Below are 21,111 nucleotides of genomic sequence, written 5' to 3'. Positions count from 1 at the left end.
TTGTTTATGTGCATTCAATGGCAGACAACATCGTATTCACCATAATATCGCATATATGCCACATTTTCACTGCAAATTCAACAAATATATACCGCATCTTTCAAAACTGGCAAGATTCATCAAACACGCTTCATCAAACAACGAACACGAGAAGCAGATTCATCAAATACGCTTCAGTATTGCAGATAGCACCTTCCTTCCTTTAAAATGTAGCTGCTCAGCTTCAGTGCCTTCCCTGAAAACCTCCTAGACCTAATTCGAAATATCCATTGCAAATGTGTATCTGCTAATAAAATTGGTGACCATTAACACCAATCAGAGGACATCATAAGCTCTGGAGCAGTGGCATTGCGGAGGAAAACAGGGTATCCAAAAGGGCATTGCATTTGAAACCCAGATTGTGTATACTGCAGTGATATGAATATGTGGATGACGATGAAAAACCTGTCTTCAGCTCGGATGCCTTTCAGTCTCCATCTGAATACGCGCTTGAATCCTATACAAAAAGAGTTCTGGTACCAAAATTCTCCACCGCTTGGGACCTCTTCCGCCCTTGAACCAATATATAGCCTTTAATCACACAGCGTTGAAGGGTATACAGCGTTCATAGCCAGCGTACACAGTAATGTCAGAACAGCGTACAGTAATGTCACCAGCGTTTAATAATGAGGTGTAGTAAAAATGGAATGCGCAGAGGTGGACAGGCGTTTCTGAGGCAGAGACTGAATTTAATTATTCAAACTGACAGACAGGCGAGGGTGTAACGCATATTAGGTTTATGTTGCAACAGGACAGCGTTAATTATCATGAAACGCTTGGCAGTCAGGACAGCCAATAATGGTAAATCGCAGATGTAGCAGCGCTTTTAAATGGGGCGTTTATGGACAGGGAGCGCAGGTAGTGGCAGAGAATGAGAGCGCAGGTACAGAGAGCGCTGGTATGGCAGACAGAGGTCAGAGATGTCAGTCAGCAGCGGATTTCAGGCAGAAAATAAACTGCATAGAGAGGCCATAAAACAAATGGCTCAAATTAATTTGCAGGGCAGGAATACGCCTGCTCTGATACCATGTTAAACACACATGGGAAACATAGAATAGGAAAGATAAATCATTCAATACATTTTTTTATTAACAGGAGATATACATTTATAATACAATGTTGTGACTCTTGGGTTTCAGATCCCAAGGTCTCTTGGACTCCTTTTGTCCATTCGAATTCCACACTAACCCACTTAGGATTAGGTGTCCAACAAGATTGTTGTGGGCGGTATGGTATCCCTATGATATTCTATTTACCTCATGGGAGTAGGTCATAACCAGTACCTTGACTATAAGACTCCATGAGAAGTGCAGGGGATAATGCCAAATTGTCACTTGGCCATAAGACCCCATGCACATTACATTTTGGTTATAAGACTCTAATGATTACCACACGTAGGAAAGCCCTTGGATTACTAGCCTAGAATGGGGTTTTCTTGGGCCCAAAAGGGTGAGTAGGTGATGAGAGCCCATATAAGAAAAACTTTGGACAAGTAGACTGCCCAGAATGGGCATTTCTTAACCCAATAAAGGTGAGCAGCTAATGGGATAACATGCAGGAAAACCTTTGGACAAGTAGATTGCCCATAATGGGGGTTTCCTAGGCCCATAAAGGTGAGTAGCTTATGGGAGGAGAAAATTCCCCAGGCTTACTTGGAGGTGAGAATGAAGGAGGGGCTTGTTTGGTAAAGATGAAGTTGGAATCATTACCTATGAAGACAAATGAACCAAAGAGTAATCATAGATATAAGTATTAGTTTAAGGAATTTCATGTTGAAATATTTGTGTAAATTGATTAAAAATTATTATGATTAATATCACAAGAATTGTGTTTTTATGATATAGGTGATGTTGATCACAAGCAATATCATAGCAATATTAGTGTGGTAATATCGTAGTGGTATAGCAGAAGCGTAGTGGAGCTGAAGACCTTAGGGACTAGGCCATTATGGTGACACTAGAACCCTGTGATATGCATTGATCACCATGAGGTATGTTGTGACAAATGTTTTGTGTTTTTAGAGAAATCTAGAGGGATGCCTTGGCTATGAGACTCGATGAAGACTCTTCTTGTGCGAGGAAGCCTTTCCAAGGAATGGATCACACGAGGGAATAGAGAAGCAGAGAATGGGATACTTGAACCTAGAAGGTGTGTGACTGCAAGGTTAGAGGAAACCTTAGTAAATTGGTTTTCAAGGAGTCATGTGCATACTTATTGGCGTCATAAATGCGTTGGGTGTGTTCTAGGAAGCAATGACATGATTTTGTTCCTTTTGGAAGCTTCAGGGACAACGAACGACATAGTTGCACATGACAATTTAGGACATGGAAGATGTCATTAATGTAAGAGTTGTAATTATAAAGCTCATATTTTGTTTATATTCTATGATTACTGAACACTAGGGACAATGTTCCTTAAAGTGGGTGAGGTTTGTAACATCCCTCACATTACCCCTACTCTTTTATAATGACAATTGTGACTAAAACACTAGCATGGAAAACCACAACTGGCCAAACCTCTAATTAAATATATTATAATTATTAACTAAAATTAATTAATTAAAAAGACTAAAGGAAGGACAACCTTATGGATCCTTTTTCTAAGGGAAGATTTCTTGCTCACTTGTTTGAAAATCCATAACCCATACCCAGCCGACTTAATGTCACAATTACTTGCAGTTGAGAGAAGCCATTGTCTAATAAGTTTAACGTGGTGTGATTGGAGTTGATTTGAGTTAAAAAATCCATTGATAGTCATTATGAATTGGACTAGGATAGTTGAAAGGTAGGTGGTGCCCATTCTTCCTTTTCCACTCGTAAACCAAAGAGACATGGGTGATCCAGGTGGATGTTGGTGGCCACCCACCTATCCCATTTGGACCCCCACAACTGTCTCTTTCAGTTTTTTCAGTTTCCTTAATTGTAGCACAACTTACTATTTTTAGCAGTTTTTCGGGTGCTGAACTTCCGGAGCCGTTTTGAGGCCCTAAATGACGTTTTTTGTGAATCTGGGGCAACATGGGTCCATGGACCCATGTTGCCTCCCAAAGTTGTAGTACTCGGATAGATCTTTCTAATGAGCTATTGTACGCGTCAAACGGAGATCGTATGCCAAAGTTACGACCCCGGGAAATTGATGTACCAATTTACCCAAACGGGGCCCACAATTTGGCGTTTCATCTTCTAGGGTTAGGTTTTTGGATGTGAAGGCCTCGGTCATGACAAAACACAGGAACAACTTCTCCTCACCCACATGGGTACCACACAAGTTTCAGGTGGGCAACAATGTCTGGTTGCATCGACAGAAAGAACGCCTTACCAGAACCCTTCAGAAGCTCAGACCACTCCGAAATGGTCCTTATAGCAGTACCAAGGCTATGGGGAACAATGCTTTGGAGCACATCATTCCTCCATTCCTTTGCCTGCACCAAATGTTCAATGTGGACCATCGTCGACCATGCTTCCCACCATCACTGGACACATCAGAGATTGCAGGACAAGTTCAGCAGATGGAGGAACTCAACACAATGGGGACCATTGCTTTCTAAGGGGGGAGGAATGATCCAGGTGGATGTTGGTGGCCACCCACCTATCCCATTTGGACCCCCACAACTGTCTCTTTCAGTTTTTCAGTTTCCTTAATTGTAGCACAACTTACTATTTTTAGCAGTTTTTTGGGTCCTGAACTTCCGAAGCCGTTTTGAGGCCCTAAACGACGTTTTTTGGGAATCTGGGGCAACATGGACCCATGTTGCTTCCCAAAGTTGTAGTACTCGGATAGATCTTTCTAATGAGCTATTGTACGCGTCAAACGGAGATCGTATGCCAAAGTTACGACCCCCGGAAATTGATGTACCAATTTACCCAAACGGGGCCCACAATTTGGCGTTTCATCTTCTAGGGTTAGGTTTTGGGATGTGAAGGGTTTTCCATTGTGTCTCAACAATAAATAGGCCTTCGAGCCTCATTGTAACATAGTTCAGAACAGTTCAGAGGCATGTAGCCACCACATCTCTTCTCAGAGATAAGCTACCATCGCCCTAGCTGGTTTCTTTCCATTTCTGTTTATAAGCATATTTCAGTATTTTACAGTAATGAAATGAAGTATTATTTCCGCCGCATCTCAGTATTTATGGTTATCTCATCTCCGTATTTATGTTTATCTTTGTAATTTGTTGCGTTCATGTCTAAATCCGGATCAATGGGCATATGACCCTTTAGGAAAACACACCAAGGAGCTAAGGAGGTGCTCTCTCAGTTGTGCGAAGGGACACAAGTGGAATTCTACATAGATACACAACATAAGTGAATTCAAGGTTCTCTTTGGGAGTTTCGTGTTGGAGCTTGGTTTGATGATTCAAATGGAGTTCTTTGGCTGTGTCTGAGACTACTAAGAATCCTTGTGCGAGCATGTGTTACTAGTTAGCAATTCAATGATTGAATTCAACCATTAAGTGGATTCCTTTGGCTATTAAACCACTTAGTGCTTACATATGGATGTTAAACCACTCATTGTTTTCCCTTGGCTACTAAACCACTTAGTGCTTACCTATGGCTATCAAACCACTCAATGCTTTCCTCTAGCTAGTAAACTACTTAGTGCTTCCCAATTGGTTGCTCAACCACCCTCATAGTGGGTTCAATTCTCGGAAACTAAGAAACACGCCTATTACATGAATTTGGTTGAAGCCTAGTGTTTCTACTCAAAGAGTAAGTGAGTCATTGGCGTGCTTACCACCAAAGAGTAGTTGATGAACCACTTGGATAGTAACTCGATCTCCTGAGTGTTTGACCAAGCATTTGGTATGAAATTAGCCATGTGCAAGAATCTCCATAGACTATGGATTGAGTTTAGGGGTAGTCAAATACAAGAGAGATTGCAATGTACATGGCCTATGGTTGGGTGGAGAGTGGGATTTTGGGCCTTTAGTTTCCAACTATTTAAAGTTATTCAGAAAAATATAATGACTTGTATTTGAACTATGGAGGATGGAATTGCTTGCTATGTTATTGGTTTATTTATGGTTCAACACTAATCATGACAGGTTTTTTAACTAATTGCATGTTCATGGTCGACAAATTGTCTTATATGTCTTTATGCTTATGTTGAAATTATGGTGTTATGTGATTGTTATTTTCTTCATGAACTGTAGGGTTACTTATATGAATATGACTGGTTTTATGAGATCACATAGTTAACATGTTTTTACAAGTGTTTCTAGTTATCTAAACCTCTTATGAATTGGATGGCTCACTTTCATACTTAAGACTATCTATTATATCACATGTTAAGAGGGTAACTAATGTTTTATGTGTTAAATGATGATTTAGCTAGTGATGATGGTCACTTGGTTTAAGAATGATATAAATCTATGGTTTGTGCACACTTGTATAATTGTTATGATATCTCAACATTCACTTATCAGGGCATAGTTTGTAGCTTTCTTGTGTATTTTGGTCATTGGAGATATTGTTGGGCACTAAGATGACCCTTTAAAATCAGCTTAATCCTACCTTCATTAATCTATTCAACCTAGGATTCATCTCTTATTTCAAGGCTATCGGCATAATATATGAAAGAATAGATTCTTAGATTATGAAAGAGTGTAAAATTATTGCTACAGAAAAGTTACATTAAACATTATCCTAATTCAATCGTTCCAGAGACAAATGATAACAACAAATAATTACTCCTACAATTACAATTCTATGAAAGAAGACTATTTTGATTCATCAACTATTCTATCTATCCTTAAACAAATCCTACTCATAAGGAAGACTAGTAAATCACATGAATGCTTAAAAGTCTTACTTCTTAAAGATAACTTACAGAATTCACAAACTCAAACCTTACATTCATGTAACGCAATCCAATCAACAATTTCAGGAGATGCATAATAGAATTACAAGATACATAATTCAATCGATTATCTACCATGAAAGAAAAGGCAAGTGAATAGAAACACAACTAATGTGAATGTGGAAAAGTAACTAACTAATAATGATACATAAGAGACAGTAGAACCTCCGGTGACTAGTACTATCATAGATAAATTCGATACTAAGGATTAAGGTAAGATCTTGCGCAAATTCATTAACTTCAAAGAGTTTTACGCAATGACCTTGAGAAAGTTCGAATTTAGATTGTTGTATGAAATATACAGTGAAAAAGTAATAATCAAAATGCTCCTTTGTTTTTTCACTTGTTGTCTTATATATTACATTAAAAACTAAATATGGAACTATTTTGAGAATCGATAGATTCTCAGGATTGTTCTTTTAAACATAAGATCCTCGAATAGTAATGATTAGTTTCCTTTGACTTCATTCTTCGATCATGCTAAGGCATCAAGTTGTAATTTTCCACAAATAAGGCATCAGCTGATCCAAAAGCTTGCTCCAATATCTCAATGGAACAACAATCGTTCAATTAGACTGATCTACATAAATATTTACTCAAATTATAACCTTTTCGATATCTAAAAGACTCAAACTAACTATACTATCTTCAACTTGCTTTCATTATCCTTTTTCTCTTAAATCATTACAAATTAAGGGCAAACTGCTTAAAAACATAACGTTTATTTAAGGAAATAGGGAGAAGAATTATACCATTTTCATGGCCCAACATTCCCCACATCTTACCTTATTGCATGTCCTCATGCAAAAAGATGATTAACATGTAGCAAGGTCAACGAATAAGCTGGGTAAGAATGTTCACCATACTTCCGAAATCCATTCTTGTTTTGAAGAACCTTGAAAGCTTCATTTTCTTCTCTTTTAGAAAGTTCATATTCAACATTGTAACCATCTGGAGGATCCTGTAATTAAAAGGCTCTCTGTTTTTTACCTCATTAGGAGATGCCTTCCATTGATGTTGTGCTGTCCGCAGGGCCTCCTCTTTAATGTCTTCGAAATACTCCAAACCTACTATAAGAACATATTTATGTGTGGGGGCTAAAGTGGAAACAACCCCAGGTTGTTCCATGAACCTTTTATGCTTTATAAAAGTTCGCAGTGGACTGTTAGGTTCTCCTCTGACCCAAAGGTCTAAACCATTCTCTCTTCTTTGGAATATGCTATAGGCCTTATACCATTTGATTTGATTCCTAGCAAAGGATATGAAAGCTTGGAATTGTACATCCCCAATAAAAGGACTAGGATTCTCATTCCTCTGTTCTTCCAGAAAAAAATTATGCATGTAAAGTTCACATAAGAAATACCTGACATTATCCTTCTGCTCTCGAAAACACTTAATAAAATCAGAAATAGTAGTGAACTCAAAAGGTTGGCCAGACCATATGGCTTGTACTTTCAGTAATAAATATCATTCAAGTAGAAATAGGGCATAGTTTTTAGCTAGAGATCTACAAGACAATGCATTAGAGTACACAGAGCATATTTCCTTGGTTTGTTCCAAATATTTTTGGAGCTTCCCTCGTAATTTCTCTGTTTTCTTTTTCTCCATTCTAAGTTCGGCATGGGTTTCGTCTTCAATAACAACTAGTGCTTTGTACTTTTGTAGCAACTCTTGGTGTTCTGCTCGAGGTATTACTTTCTCTCGGTATTGTGTCAAAAACTGTTTATGCCTTTCCAATTCCCTATTTAATACTTGGATAGTGGTATCCTTGATCAAGTGAGAATAGGGAAGCACTACTTTAGTTTGTGTAGCCCTATTAATAGTCATCAATAGGTCTGTCTAGCTTGCTGCTTCCAATGTAACCATAAAAGGGTTGATATCTATTTGAATTCCCACAGAATTAGTGGGAATATCCTCAACTGGAATTTATGCATGGTTGATAGGAATTCCTTCAGTCTGAGTTTCTACATGATTAATGGGAGTTCCCTCAGTATGAGTTTCTACATGATTAATGGGAGTTCCCTCAATCTGAGTTTCTACATGATTAATGGGTGTTCCCTCAATCAGAGTTTATGCGTGATTAATGGATGTTCCCTCAGTCTGAGTTTCTGCATGATTCAAGAAATTCTCACTTTGGACTCCAATTGTCACAGTTTGTATTTTCTTTCTACAACATCCTCTAGAGTTTCTAAGCCATTTTCTAAGTTGTTCCATCCTTTTTCTCAGTTTTTTATTTTCTTTCTTTAATAGCTTGATTCTCTGCCTATTCCTTTCTTTCAACCCTTCAGTAGGTTCTAAAATCGGTGTTGTAGATAAAGATGGAGCAATAGTGACATTTAAATTAATAGGAGGTACTTCAATTTTTTTCAGAATTTTCATCAATAGAAAATGTAGCAATTGAGTTATCTTCAGAATTCTGATTATCAAGGTTAATGGAATGGTCCCTTCTCTAGAAAAGTCTGGTTCTTTCATAGTTTTGACTGATTTTTCTGAATGTTCCTAGATATGCATGCTTGGTGAAGATGGAAAGATCTCAGTATTATCAGAATTAGGGGTAGAGGCCGCAAAATCAACAGTTGGTTCAAATGGGTTCTCAAAACAGTCTTCATTCCCTTCAAAAGAAAATAGGGTTCCCATATTTTCCAAGACCTCGGCTATTTCCTCTTCACAAATTCAAGGTGAGTTAACCTGCTGCTCCATAGGGGATTCTTGAGATAACTCATTCTCTGATGCATGCTCAACAAACCCTATAGGCTGCTTTTCCCTGGCCAGTCTTTCAGACCTTCTATGCTTAGCTAGCAAAGAAACTAGGACAAAGGCTACCCTCTTCTCAACTCTAGTCAAATTCTGCAAAACTGGGGTTTGACTATCACTTTCCTCTCTTGGCTGACTATTTACTAGTTCAGGGGGGAGCATTTTTTGTGTTTGGCTAAATGTTTTCCATATCAAGCTGAGTATTTTCTTCCTCACACATTTCTTCCACAGATGGCAGGTCATTAGGTCCCAAAAAATTGTCCCAGCTTAATTGTGATAATGCCAATTCCCTACTGACTATCAATTTGATTAAACAATGGTGACTGACTATAGCACTTGGGTCCTTAGCTCTACCCAATCTACCAACAGCTTCATGTAAAAGGAAATTCAGAAAGAAAGACATGTTTAAGACTATTTTATGTTTTAAAGCTGCCAATAGTTTGAGATGGCGTGGTCTTACCACATCATGGTGGCCATCACATGTAATGTACCTCTGGATTATGTCTGCAAGCTCCTACCATGGTTCTCCAAATGAAACAAGGTGGAATCCTTTTCCTTTGCATACCAATTCTTCACCGGGGTCTGTAATGAATTCCATCACACTTTGGAGTCTGGTATGCCTGTCTATCCATTTCTCTCCTTCCATGGAGAGACCTGCCACTTCCACTAGGATCATTTCATTGACTGATATCCTCTTACCTTTAACCATTGTGACTTCATTATACAAATTCTGTAAAAAATCTAAAGCCACAGCATTATCAAATCCCTGCAATTGGGTTAAATATTCAAGCCAACCCACCCTCTCTAAGATTCTTTGAGATTGCTCAGTCACCTGTAGTGTAATGACCTCATTTCGGATGGATTTACTCCCCATTGTTGCTAGTTTCGAAGAGATTGATGCAAAGAAACTATATACAATGTTGTTTCAACCCAAAATTCTTTTAATAGAATGAGAAATATCACAGAGTAACATCGTCCAATGTGCTTTTATGTGACGAAAATTGTCATATTTGTTCATTGTGCTTAGTCACATCATGCACATGCTACTTCTTACCCCCTCCCAATAGGAAAGGTTGTTCATGACGGGAAAAGTTATGAAAATTAAATGTTTACACGGAAGTAGTCATTATTGTGAAGGGGAATAGTCAAATCAGGCGCAACCAGATGGAAGAATTAATTAACTGGCATAGATGTGTGGATTGTTGATTTAAAATAATCATTAGGAACTCTTAAAAAGCATAATTATAACGATATACAATGTGTAAAAATATTGCCTTAGTAAATAACCTTTGAAGGTCATAAAATCATATATCGGGCGACATTCCTTTATAAGTAAAATGCATATTATGGATGTTCGAAAGTTTAGAATTTGTTCATGTCATAGTTAATATACCAAGAAAAAGGAGGTCTAATTACATAATCATGATAAGGCAATTCAAGATATATTCCAGTGGCACAGGCAGAGCCACTGCTACTAGCAGGCGTCCATAGCCTCGACAAGGTTTCCTTTTTGACCTGTAGATGAGCCAGTGTCTTATGAATGATAGATCATATTATTATTTTAAATGATTTTTCTCAAAATGTCATTGTTCTAGCGTGGTGACCAGATAACGAAAATGCCACTCGCTAGATCATAACAAAGTGAACAAGTCAACTTGTGATGAGACCTCTTGTCCTTTTGATAGTAGCGTCAAAAGCCATTACCTTGGTTTGGTGGTCATAGTGGGAATGTCACTGATATTATTTTCCTATGGTCGTGGAAGGCCGACTCATGATGAGACCCCCTATCCTTTGAGAATATCTAACTTTAAGTGTCATGTTTTTGAAAATTGATCTGTTTATCATCAAGGGTGGCTCATCATCTCCTTAAGAGTTTAAGGATGGCGGAAGGAAGAAAGAAGATGCCAAATAAAGTATGTATCAGTCCTTTGTTGTGTTAAAAGAGAATCACCATTTAAATATGTACACAAAAGATGAAACTACTATGGTGGTGATAGATGATGAACAATTTATGATTCTTTCAAAAAACTTTGAATATAAAACAAACATTTAAATTGATAGGATGTGCTAGAGGAAAAAAATGTTCTTCATAGGATGTTAGATAAGACATTATTATTGACACCATGATAGAGTAAAGATCAATTCTTTTTAAGTTTACTTTTAAAGATTGTCGTCAATTGTGTGGAAAATAGAGACAACTTGGCACAAAGGGAATGAAAACTGTTCCAAAAGGAATCAACAATCAAAGGGAACAACATCGGCAATTAAAGGAACAAAAAACTGTGCCAAAGGGAACAACAAATGTGTCGAAGGTGTTGTAAAATGAAACAAACACCCCATTTATGTATAATAATAGCTAATGTTAGACATATAAATGGGGACCCTTTTTAAATTTTTTTAGTCTTTAGAAAATAAACCCTAACTCTAAGAAATCGCCTTGAAAAGAAAAATCTTAGAACCACCCAAGGTAGTTTGATCCAGACAAGATAGCATACAACATCACCACTTTGGTAAAGATCAAGCCTTATAACCATGAGGCTAATAATTTTGAAGACCTTTTACAGTCGGCTCAATCCTTCGAACAATCATTTGAATGGGCGAGGACAAATCTGAGTCCTAGAGATTTTGAGAGCTTTCAGGAGTTCAGGAATAAAAGGCTTGAGGTTATCCCACTACATTTGTTGAAAATCAAGGACAAGCCTACTCCCAGTGTGACTGTCAATAGTGAGGCACCTGATTCTCTCTTAGAGTCTCATGTAGATACATGAGAGAAGGCCGAAGACATCGAGACTACTGCAGAATCCAACAGGAAATCAGCTGAAAAGCAAGGTATGAGTACCCGAACCAAGAAATTGTTTCAGAGATCAAAGGTAGCAGTTTGGAACATGAGTGGGATTAATTCAATAAGAAATTTCAAGACACTCACAAGACGATAGATGCCTACGAAACCATAGAGTATAAAACTCCTCTACATGTTCAGAAGAATACAAACTCTGAACCGATGGACAAGCAAGTGACGATGTCTCAGCAGACTGAAATCATCCTCGCTCTACCCACATCGGAAATTATCTTGAAGATAACTGAAATACCTCCTCTTGACGTATTCTACTACCCACTATGCAAGGCCGTAGTAAGGAGACAAAGGTAAAGGAGAAGGATTGAAATACCTGAACTCCCACTTGGGAATGAGCAAATGAACATAGTTAGGAAGGATGTCCCTTCCAACCCAGCTGAAAACTTGACGAGATTGTCACAGTTTACAAGAGCATACACAACTTCTACCATGGACAAGGCTACCGAAATATCTATTTTTTTGAAAGAAATAGAAGAAAATATTGCAAAGCTCAAGCAGTAGCTCGAAACAGAAAGGGCAAGTGTAAACAAGCAGGCTGCTAAGAACCTGGCCCAATCGCAACAGCGCATGGAAGTATTGAAAATAAGCCATGAAGCAGAAATATCAACCAAAAATATGCAACTCGAAGACTTGCAGCAAGCTATGGAAAAATATAATGATGTTCCTACTGTCGAATAATTTATCAAAGAGGCGCTAGAGCTTAATTCTCTCTTATTGAAGCAGCAATAGCAATTTTGCCAAAAGATGTCACATATCGCTCCTTATCTGATCACTAGTGATCAAATAATGGATAAAGCGATTGACCAGAGAATTGAGTTTACTAATCTGAACACCAGAATGTCAGAGTTCTTCGAATGGAAAGAAACAGAAGAGGGTAGGAAAGCCAATCTTCCTGAGATTGAGGAGACACACAAGGACATTATTTTCATAGATTGGGATGCAAGGATAAAACAAGCTGAACTAGCAGTGGTAAGAGTGGTCAGGGTGTCAAAGAATATAGTAAATGCGGTAAACCATACTTTGTTTACCACCAACTTGGTAAAATAAGGAAACCCAAAAGAACTGCCCGATTTGAATGAATTGCATAATAGGTGGAAGGAAAGGGTAGAAACTCAAAGGGAAGCAATCACAAAGTTGGCAAAGACTGATTGGGACTTGTATTGGCAATACCTCATCAAGCCACACAATCAAATAATGACCCTTAACTGCTCTCTCCATTTGACTCAACAGATGCTGCCACCTCTCACAGATGCGATTTTCGTAGGATAGGTCAGAACACATTTCGGGGCACCTCCTCAAGTCAAACTGATGGCCAATATATGCGATTTGAAGGACAAGATGGCAGACAACAAATCATCATCATAGCCTCTGCTCATTAAGCCACTATTTATTTTTAGAGTTAGTTAACTAGTTAGGAGGAATGTTGTTTGAAACCTCCTCAAATTTCTGTATAATCTATTTTTTAATATTAGTTAGAATCGTATATATACCCTTCTCATGCATTTAGAGAAGGGTTCAGAATTTTATAAAAAAACATTTGCAAAGAATGCACTATTATAAGTTTTTGAATGCTTCAGAGAAATTATGGAAAATGATCGTTTTTTTTAAATATCCAACTACTTTCCTTTTTTGATGCACTTTTGTACACTTGGAAGATAATTTGATCTGAAGGAGTTGATTTATGTCATTATTCAAATGAGTAGAAACTCACATATATGGTACTTCTATCTTATGTGATTATTCCTGTTTTGGTTTAATTAGTGACAACACTTTATTTTTATGAATTGTTTATGAGATATGTTTTTTCTGTTAAAGCATTAATTTCACTATTGTATGATGCCTAGCTGAGATTATTTATTTTCACACACACACACACACAGATATATATATATATATATATATATATATATATATATATATATATATATATATATATATATATATATATATATATATATATATATCATCACATATGTGATATAGTTTATACATTTCTTTGACTAACTATTTAGTCAAAGAAATTATCTTTACACGTTATCATCTATGTTTTATGCATGATTGATCTTTATTATCACATGTCAAGCAGATATCTTTGTATATTGCATATTATACAGAAATACCTGGGTTTATATTAGATCAAGTTAGCTAGAGATTTGCATCATAGAATAGGTCATTCAAGTTATCTATTGCAATCACTCGTAAACCACCCACTCTCATTTTAAAACCCACATTAGGAAACTGGTCCCATTATCCCCAGTTGGAGCCACCACTTCAAACGGAAAAGGAGTTGTCTTAAGGTTTGTACTGGGTCGTTATCCCCCATGTTGGAGCAGCAAAAATCTGAGGCTTCAACATTTTGGCACTAGAAGGAGGGCATCCGACTATGGATGGCATATAAATCTAAAAATCAATCGAAGAATATTCGTAAGAGTCAAAACCCCTCCACCACTTATAAACCTTCTAAATCTCGTTCAAAATCTTTGGATCAAAAATCTGAAGTTGTAGAAACATCTCCCTCGACTCCTGAAGTAGTAATACAACCACCTTCTCCAGATTACACTCCTGAGTCTCCCAAATTTTATTCTTTAATACAGAAATTGGAACAGATATCCATTGCTGCCAAGAAACCAAAGAGGCTAGAAGCTTATGAAGAAAGTGTTACTTCCTTATTACGAGAAATTGGTGTATTAACTAGGTTGAAAAGTGAAAATCTTGGAGTAACTCCTTTTGATTTTCCCATCCCTCCATGACACAAGAAAGTTGTTACATCAAGATCAAAATCAGATACTAGCGAGATCACATCACCCTTCCATCCATTCACTTTTCCATCAAAATCAGATACTATTAGTAGTACTAGCCTAGTAGTATGTTCTTCACCATCTGTAACTACTTTTGGACCAACCTTCCCATCTTTTCAGTCTCCAACTCAAGCTATGGCCAATCAACCTGCTCAACCTTGGACAAATCCTGTTGCTGTTCTGGTTGCTAATCCAAATGCTCTCCCAGCAAATCCAGAAAAATGGTTACCTAAGTACAATCTGAATGATGGTCTTCCAGTTGAAGAACATCTAAATAACTTTATGTTAGCCATGAATCTTAACGGAGTTTCACATGAAGATGTTGTGATCAGACTGTTTCCTTATACTTTCCAAGGACCTACTGGATCTTGGCATTTTTCCCTTCCGGAAGGTTCAATAAGGGACTGGGATACTTTTCAAGAAGTATTTCTTGCAAAATTTGGTGATGACAGGACCATTGCAAGCAATGATGTTTATAACTTAAAAGCAAATTCAGATGAAAGGATCAAAGACTTCAACTCCAGATTTAACAAGTTACTAAACAAAATCCCAGCTGCCTCAAAACCTACAGTAGATGTACAAATAGAATGGTATATATCCTCTCTTCCTTCTAATATTGCAATTTTTGTGGATAGAGCCAATAAGGATACCCTTGTAGAAAACATGAAAGAAGCCCTGTCTGTAGAAAGAAGCATTATTGATTTAGAAAAGAGATCAGAGACAGATGAAAGGAAATCAAAGAAAGTAACATTTAAGGATGTTAGGCCCCTACACTAGTAGTATAGGGGCTTCATGTTAGCCCCCTATACTACTAGTGTAACCCCTTATTGTTATTAGTACAACCCACTTATTATATTGATGTACCCATGTAGTGCCTATATTGTTAGTATTGTGCCCCATAGAAGCCCACTATTGTTATTATTGTGCCCTTACATTATTATTGTTATGTCAGTGCTGATTATGTTATGACCCCTTAGACTCCTATATATAGAAAGGAGGTCTTTTCATTTGTATCATCCAAGAATTGTTCATTTATGTAATGTAAAGGAGGTTTCACCCTCGAAGAGGCTGAATTCTAAGGCATTGATCTATCTTTTCTATCTTTTCTTGAGCTGGTTTCATAACATTTGGTATCAGAGCTTTGAATTCTAGGGTTTCGCTACTCCAAAAAGGTCATCGTGGCATTTTTGCTATAACTTTTTTTCTGTGACGTTTCAGAAGCTAAAAACAAAACCCATTTGAGAATAAATCGCGCTGAACCTTGGGTCCAAATTTCAGAGCTTTTCGCACTATATTTGCGGAGATATGATTTGAGGAAGTTGGTCTTTTTGCAGACTCATGAATTACATTCCAAACAAGTGACCTGGGGAAAATCGTCATAACTTTCTCTCTGAGCATCGGATTGAAATTTCGTAAGAAGGTACAGAAAGAGGACGGAATGTAGTTTCGTGTAGATATTTTTCAGAGCCAAATTTCGAAACAGTGACACATGGCACTTCATACAAGTTCTCTCTTCTGGAAAGGTCTATAATCAGGTCATCTTGGGAGATTGTGCATAACTCTTCCTTGGAGAATCCAATTTGGATCAGACTGGTAGCATTGGAAATAGGACACAGAGGGCTACTACAGGTCACAATTTCAGAACTTAAAATTTTGAAAGTACATAGTTATAGTCGTTTCAAGATCAAGCTCCTAAAATCAAGAAAAAGCAAGATGAGGAAGTTTGATGGCAAGGATCAGGTAAATTGAATACTTCAGATGGAGCAATATTTTGATCTATATGGTGTACCACTATTACAAAAGGTATGTATTACATCTTCATATTTAGAACCGGATCAATTTTTATGGTATGAAGGGCTTTGTTCTTGTAAACAACTTGTTACGTGGTCAATTTTCACAGAGGAAATGATAGCACATTATGAGGATACAAAGAGCAACACCTTCTTTAGAGCAACACCACAACAATTGGAAAGAGTAAAAGGGTTTTGTGACATAGTGGAAAGAAAAATTATGGAAACCAGGAAGCATACCCCTCACAACTATAAAGATGGAAGTGTTGTTTCTCCTAGCCTTCCACAACCTACAAGGGTTACACCACAACAATTGGAAGAAAAAAAGAGAAAAAGGGCTTTGTTACAATTGTGATAGAAAATGCACTAAAGGTCATAAATGTGCTGAGAAGAAATTATTTTACATAGAATATGAAGAGGAGGAAGAAAAGGATCAAGAAACATCAAAAGAAGAGGATATACGCCAGGACCCCACCCCAGAGAAAGAAGAAATGAATCAAACCATATCTTGTAAAGCATTGGCAATAATTACCACTCCTCAAGCTCTCAAGATAGAAGGACATATCAAGAAGAAAAAGGTGCAAGAAGTGAAAGATCACATCGAGAAAGAAGAAATGAATCCAACCATATCTTGTAATTCATTGGTCGAAATTACCACTCCTAAAACTATCAAGATAGAAGGACATATCAAGAAGAAAAATGTTCAAGAAGTGAAAGTTCACATCGAGCATCAAGAAATGAATCTGACCATATCTTGTAAAGGATTGGAAGAAATTACCACTCCTAAAACTCTAGAGATAGAAGGACATATCAAGAAGAAAAAGGTTCAAGTAGTGAAATATCACATCGAGCATCAACAACAAGTTCTCCAACTTTTAAAAGATAATGCCACTTCAGTGCAAAATCAAATGAAACAACAGGTAGATCAACATCGCAGTGAAATTTTTTTGATGTAGGTGATTGGGTATTTTTATTGCTACATCTCAAGCAAGTTATTTATGAGAAGGAAATGTTGGCAATACTGCATGCACTTACAAAATGGCGACCTTACCGAATGGGAAGACTCTTCAATGATGAGGATGTGGAGGCATTGTTTTGTGCTATTTCTATTATCCAACCAGATTGGATAAACGAAGCAAGGGATGAATGGAAGAAGGACAAAGAAGTATGGCCACTTATTCAAAAGTTGCAAAAGATCCCAATTCAAACAATATTGCCAGAAATTGAAGAGGAAGGAAAAATCATATTGGAACCTGGAGCAGTCACAGAAACAAGAACCCGACAGCTACGAAATCGATCAATTTCAGAGTATTTCATCAAGTGGAAGAACTTACCCGCTGAAGATTCCACATTGGAGGACAAGAATTTTATACAAAAGCATCAAGAACTACTTAAGCGTTGAGGACAACGCTTTTTGAAGGAGAGGGGCATGTTAGGCCCCTATACTACTAGTGTAACCCCTTATTGTTATTAGTACAACCCACTTATTATATTGATGTACCCATGTAGTGCCCATATTGTTACTATTGTGCCCCATAGAAGCCCATTATTTTTATTATTGTGCCCTTACATTATTATTGTTATGTCAGCTCTGATTATGTTATGACCCCTTAAACTCCTATATATAGAAATGAGGTCTTTTCATTTGTATCATCCAAGAATTGTTCATTTATGTAATGTAAAGGAGGTTGCCCCCTCGAAGAGGCTGAATTCTAAGGCGTTGATCTATCTTTTCTATCTTTTCTTGAGTTGGTTTCATAACAAAGGATGATTCCAAAAAGAAAACTTCAAAGGACCCTTTCGATCTTGAAGGCCTTCAGAAAGTATTAAAAACCATGTCCAATGAAATGGTCGAAATAAAAAAATAGGTTGCAGAATCCTCTACTCCCAAGAAACATTTTCGCTCATTTAAATGAAACCCTTCTTCTGCATCACAACCACCCAATATTATTTCAAATTTTGAAGCTGATCCAGAGAAAGAATAAGGCTCACCGGCCGAAGAGGAAGCCGAAACGGAAGAAGAGGTTGAATTAAATGGAATGTGGGATTTCATTCTCCCAACTGAAGAAGAAGCACAAGATATTCCAGTAACTACAAGAAGAAAAAACTCTCTTGATATGTCTATCACAAATCAGAAACAAAAAAATGCTACTCCTGTAAAGGAGAAAACAGTAAGTAAGAAGTCTAAGACTAGTCAAACTGATCCTATTCCACTAGATCCTCCAAATGTTAAGAATACTGGGGGGGGGGTGAATCAGTATTTATTATTTTTCGTTCCAGTGATTGTCGAAAGCATATATATAGATATGTATATGTATATACTGAACACAGAAATCAACAACTGGAATAAATGTTTTTATTAAAACGCAAGACAGTGCAATGAAATAAATACAATATAAGTATCTCTGACTGTGAGTAGTTGCCAAGCTCCAACTTGGACTTCAGTGAGGCTCCAACCTCCAGAGCACCAACTCTGTTTTGCCAAGACACCGATCTTGGACTTAGGAGCACCAACTCCCAAGGACTTCAATCCTGTTCAATTCTGAGGCTCCAACCTCTTGGGCTCCAACCCAACTTTTGTATACACTGGTGTGCTGCTGCACTCTTTTCAGCTTCTGCTGCCCCCTTTGCCTCTACTGCTTCCACTATCTCATACTCAGGTTATACCATACACCAATAACCACATCAATTCTATGTTTTTGCTGCTTTTATAAATTCCATGCCTCTGTCCATTCATTTCCTCTTTCGCGTTGGCTCTTTGGCTTCCTTTCTCCGCAGGCTCTTCAGCTTCCTCAACGCTTGCTTACCCTGGCAGTTACCTCCTCTCTTGCTTGCTTCTTCGGCTTCCCAGACTTCAGTTCTCTCTGTCTATCCAACTGTTCCAATATTCACAGGATACATATATCAAAATTGTAACAACACTCCTATTTTGCTCATGATCGCAGGCATACACTGGAGCCGCTTCATTTAACAGACAACCACATCTTATCCCAATCATAATCGCCATGATTCGGTCTCCCACACTATCGGGACTGTTCCTTACAGTATTTTTGCCTCAGAACCCAGCGCACGGCATTTTTGAGTTACATAGGAAATATATGAAAAAACAGGCGAAAAAACGCTAAAGGCAGACTTCAAATTTTAATTCACCCGCATTTAAACATGTATCGGGTCCGCCTTGTAATCGCAATCGGTAGTCGCCAATGGCCGATGGCCGATGGGCCGATCCACTTGCGGATGCGATATTGCATTGGACCATGTTTTATATGCCCGTCGGGTCCGCATGCTTATCGCAATCAGGGACTGCACTTGGCGGAGGTCCGATGCGATATCACTATCGGCAATCGCAATGACCCACTTGACACTATATCGACGCTCTCGAAGTTCCGATGCGACATTGTGTGCCAGACCCGATATAGCTTCAACACTTTCATGAATAAGGTTTCAAATCCACCGATAGTGTTAAAGCTTATGTACACGCCTTAGCCTCCGTTTGCCCCTCCGATAGTGTTATATATATATATATATATATATATATATATATATATATATATATATATATATATATATATATATATATATATATGCATAGTTTTTGTTGCCGATGGTGTATTTGCATATATAACCAAGAATTCCGCCTCTGTTTGCATTATATGCATCTTTATATGGTTTTTAACCACTGATAATGATAAAGCATGCATACATGGGTTTTACAGGCCCCATAACATAACTGGATATATCTATGTTAGTTCTGCTCCCGATGGCTGTGTATGCTCCCGATAGGCTCTCGATAGTTGTGTATGCTCCCGATAGGCTCCCAATAGGCATATATGGCTCTGTTTGCTGCATTTGCTCCTCCGATGGCTCCTCTTGTAGCTCCTCTTGCTCCAGTGTGGCTCCTCTAGCTTGTTGAAATATTAATTTCACCTGCGCATTTATTTTTTTACAAAAACAGCTGAAGAAAACCACCAAGCTCATCGGACCGCTTTTGCTGTGAAAGTGGTATTCCGTAAATCTCACCCGATGCAATAAAATTTTGCCACACGTCAACTGTACTTTTCACAAAACCACTTTCTATCGAGACGTAACATTCGTTCTATTTGGGTGAGCGATGATCGTTGGATTAGTATGAAGACTGTTCGTTGTTGGATCGAAGTCAAAGCTGGGTATGGTTAGAAAAATTCCCAACATGGCTTGGTCTGCTCCTATGTGGCTCCTCTTGCTCCTCTTGGCTCCATCTACTCCTCTGATGGCTTTGTCTCCTCCTCTTGAATATTGCCATATTGGCATCAATGACAATCTGTGTCCAACAATCTCCCCCTTTGTTATTGATGGCAATATTCTTCTGCTCTCTCCCCCTTTGACATCAATGGCAAAGGAATGCATACGAAATCCCCCTGTCCTGCTGCATCTTTATGAATGAACTTGAGTGATGATAAAGAAATAACCCCCATCTTTTTACGTAGATGTTCGAATGCTTCTCGAGGAAGAGGTTTTGTGAAAATATCAGCTATCTGCTCCTTAGTACTGATATATTCTAGGACGATGTTTCGTTCAGCTACTTGCTCACGGAGGAAATGATACTTGATTGGTATGTGTTTGGTTCTTAAGTGCATCACTGGATTTTTGCTGAGACTGATAGGGCTTGTGTTGTCACAATAGACAGTAATCGGTTGATATGTACATATGTCGAGATCTTTTAGAGCTTCCTTCATCCATAGTATCTGAGAACAAAAGTCTGTTGCAGCAATATAGTCGGTTTCGGCTGTGGATAATGATATGGATGACTGTTTTTTGTTGAGCCAGGATACTAAACAGTCTCCTAGGAAGAATGCATTTCCACTAGTACTTTTCCGATCATCTATACTTCCAGCCCAATCAACATCGTTGTATGCAGTTACCATCAGTGTTGAGTCCTTTGGGTACCAAAGACCAAAATCAGAAGTTCCCTTCAAATATCTGAGAATTATTTTTACAGCTAATAAATGAGATTATTTGGGAGCAGATTGAAATCTTC

The sequence above is a fragment of the Pinus tabuliformis genome, chromosome 5_2 (assembly GCF_031772625.1).
Source record: "Pinus tabuliformis cultivar Carrire ecotype Pingquan chromosome 5_2, CPIR1, whole genome shotgun sequence".
In the NCBI taxonomy this organism is placed as follows: domain Eukaryota; kingdom Viridiplantae; phylum Streptophyta; class Pinopsida; order Pinales; family Pinaceae; genus Pinus; species Pinus tabuliformis.
The sequence above is the reverse complement of the archived record's forward strand: the minus strand, read 5'-3'. Positions refer to the sequence as shown.